Raw genomic sequence first — 3859 nt, forward strand, 5'->3', positions numbered from 1 at the left:
AAGAAATACCTATCTAATGCCACTTTCTTGTTAGGACCTGTCTGAGTCCTATGGCTCAAAAAAGCTTCTTTGGAAAGACTTGGCAAAAGCCAGTCTATCCTACAGGTTCCAAAGGAACTCTGGCCTTCACTCTTACAGCCCTGTACAGCGATAAAGACTTATTACATGGCCTTGATTGCATCTACATAGTAGATGCTGACTGGAGGGGCAAACTTAAGGCTAGAATGGTTCAGCCACCCTAACTATTGCTACTTTCTGAAATGTTAGGGTATTTCTGAGGCCGTTGGCTCAAACAGGCTTCCTTGGACAGACTGGGCGCAAAACACACCATTTCTGATGGTTCCAAATGAACCCTGGGCTTCACCCTTGAACCTCAATACAGGGACAGTTTCATAGTTTTAAGGTTGAAAGACACAAGTCCATCAAGTTCAACCTAAAAGCTAATGTGTTGATCCAGAGGAAGGCAAAAACCCCATGAGGCAGATGCTAATTGCCCCATTTTAGGGGAAAAATTCCTTCCCGACTCCACATATGGCAATCAGACTAGTTCCCTGGATCAACGTCCCATAATAAAATCTATTACCACTAACCTGAAATGTTATATTATTCAAGGAACATTTTTCATCAAGCAGTTTTCACCGGAAATCTGTTGCACAACTGTTTGAATCTCAGTAAATTCCTGCGCAACTTACATTTAAATACTCTGACCTTTTTACACCCACTCTTTTAACTTCTTAAATAGTGAACAGAGCTTATCTGGACCGCTTGTGGCTTAGCTTTACCTGAAAACTTATTACAAATTAGGCTGGAAAAGTGGTGTAAATTAGGACTGAAATTGACTCCATCTTTTGACTGGAGTACATTTCTTGAGGTGTAGTACGTCAGCTTTAAGGGGATATTTCAATAAATGAATGACCCTGGCTGCAGGTATAAAGAATCAAACTGTGCTGTCCTGACCCATTCCTGGGATTGTGTATGGCACTGACATCACCTCAATACTGCTGCAGCCAACAAATGTAATCAGACGGACTGCCCAGCTGAGCGCACTGAGCTGCTGCAGCTCTGAGATGGTGGAACCTCTTTTTTTTAATTAAATGACCTGCAGCTAGGGACATTCATTTATTGAAAGGGAACAACCCCTTTAAGGATGAGTCAAGTTCATTAAGAGGTTTAGTCTTTTTAATGAATTTGGTGCACGTTCCTCCAATAGGCGCTTCATGAATGCTGGTATAGAAATCCACCAGCCTTGATGAATCGGCCACCATAGGTGTACATGGCATGAGCATATACAGAACAGTTGTGTAGTATACGTTACCAGGCCCTCATGATGCTCTTGGTCCTGGATGGCCTTCCACAGTCTGCTTTCTTGCTTCATCATCTTGAAGGGCTCCACTTTCTTTTCTTCTGGCTGGCATGGTGCGGCTCTATCATCCTGCTCCTTTAACACGAAGGGACGAATGACTGTTAAGCTGCCAGGAGCGTTTTTTTATCCCCTTAGATCATTGTGACACCACAAAGTGATGACATAGACAAGTGGGTGAGGCGCCTTTATTCAGTCATCGGGTGTGGTCAGAAGAAATTAGCATATTCCGTGATGTTACTACAATGAGAACAGACATGAACATTCTATTCGGAACCCGACCGCCATTATCAGCGGAACCTTCACTGCTGTCAGATTGGCACTAAAAACAAAAAGAGACCGCAGTGAACCTGGACAGTAACAATCTACAGGGACAGTGACTGCTAAGCGGACTTCATGTCAGATGTTATGCAGTTTTGTCAGAAAAAAAAACAATAAAATATATAAAAGACAGGCTCCAATAAACCTTAAACACTGGGCTGTAGTCACAGATTCTCCTTCCACCTGCAGCACATTGCTCCCCTGCCTAACCCTCCCCGTCCTGCAGCATGTTTCTCACCGCTTAATTCTCCCACTCCTGCAGCACATCACTTCCCTGTCTAAACCTCCCCCTCTTGCGGCACATTGCTCCCGTCTAATCCTCCCCTCCTTGCAGCACATTGTGCCCTTTCTAAATCTCCCCCTTCCTGCACCACATCACCCACTGCCAAATCCCCTCTTGCACCACATCGCCCACTGCCAAATCCTGCACTTCCTGCAGCACATCGCTCCCTGACTAATCCTCTCCTATTGCATTACATCACTCCCCTGCATAAGCCACCTCTTCCTGCAGCACATCGCTTCCCTGCCTAAGCCTCCCCCTCCTGCATTACATCACTCCCCTGCCTAATCCTCCTCTTCCTGCAGCACAGCGCTCCCTGCCTAATCCTCCTCTTCCTGCAGCACAGCGCTCCCTGCCTAATCCTCCTCTTCCTGCAGCACATCGCTCCCCTGACCCCCTCTTACGTGACATCTTTTCTATCAGTTACATTTGTGAAGTAACTGCTGTCTCCTGTGAGCAGTGGAGAGCGAAGCTGAGAGCCAGGAGGCTCTGCCCCTCTGCCCCTTCTTGCCACATCATCATCCATCTACATCAGGGCTGTCAAACTCAAATATATAGAGGGCCAAAAGGAAGAGTTTAACTCAGAAAAATAAGTCAACACTTTATCAGATGTTTCTGTGAAAACTTGAGTACAACAAATAAGATTTTGTTATTTTCCCTCAGTTATAAAAAAAATAGTTATGAGAAAAGTGTGACAAAAAGGAGTCATAAAATGCACCAAAATGAAATATCACAATTTATGGCTCAAATTGAGGTGAAGCAAGGAAGAGGTTGAGCTTAGCTAATGAGATGCATCAAACATACAGGTGCTTCTCACAAAATTAGAATATCATCAAAAAGTTTATTTATTTCAGTTCTTCAATCCAAAAAGTGAAACTCATATATTATACAGAGTCATTACAGAGTGATCTATTTCAAGTGTTTATTTCTGTTAATGTTGATAATGATGGCTTACAGCCAATGAAAACACAAAGTCATTATCTCAGTAAATTAGAATAATTAACAAAAAATACCTGCAAAGGCTTCTTACGCATTTAAAAAGGTCCCTTTGTCTGTTTCAGTAGGCTCCACAATCATGGGGAAGACTGATGACTTGACAGATGTCCAGAAGGCAGTCATTGACACACTCCACAAGGAGTGTAAACCACAAAAGGTCATTGCTAAAGAAGCTGGCTGTTAACAGAGTGCTGTATCCAAGCATATTTATGGAAAGTTGAGTGGAAAGAAAAAGTGTGGTAGGAAGAGGTGCACAAGCAACCGGGATAACCGCAGCCTTGAAAAGATTGTTAAGGAAAGGCCATTCAAACATTTGGGGAAGATTCACAAGGAGTGGACTGCTGCTGGAGTCATTGCTTCAAGAGCCACCACACACATACGTATCCAGGACATGGGCTACAAGTGTCACATTCCTTGTGTCGAGCCACTCATCACCAATAGACAACGCCAGAAGCATCTTACCTGGGCCAAGGAGAAAAACACCTGGACTGTTGCTCAGTGGTCCAAGGTGTTGTTTTCCGATGAAAGTAAATTTTGCATTTAATTTGGAAATCAAGGTCCCAGAGTCTGGAGGAAGAGTGGAGAGGCCACAATCCAAGCTGCTTGAGGTCTCGTGTGAAGTTTCCACAATCGGTGATGGTTTGGGGAGCCATGTCATCTGCTGGTGTAGGTCCACTGTGTTTTATCAAGACCAAAGTCAGCGCACCCGTCTACCAGGACATTGTAGAGCCCTTCATGCTTCCCTCTGCCCACAAGCTTTTTGGAGATGGAAATTTCATTCTCCAGCAGGACTTGGCCCCTGTCCACACTGCCAAAAGTACCAATACCTGGTTTACACAACAGTATCACTGTGCTTGATTGGCAGCAAACTCACCTGACCTTAACCCCATAGAGAATCTATT

This window comes from Phyllobates terribilis, unplaced genomic scaffold, assembly GCF_046119375.1.
Source record: "Phyllobates terribilis strain yellow unplaced genomic scaffold, ASM4611937v1 Scaffold_27__1_contigs__length_16484149, whole genome shotgun sequence".
Lineage (NCBI taxonomy): Eukaryota > Metazoa > Chordata > Amphibia > Anura > Dendrobatidae > Phyllobates > Phyllobates terribilis.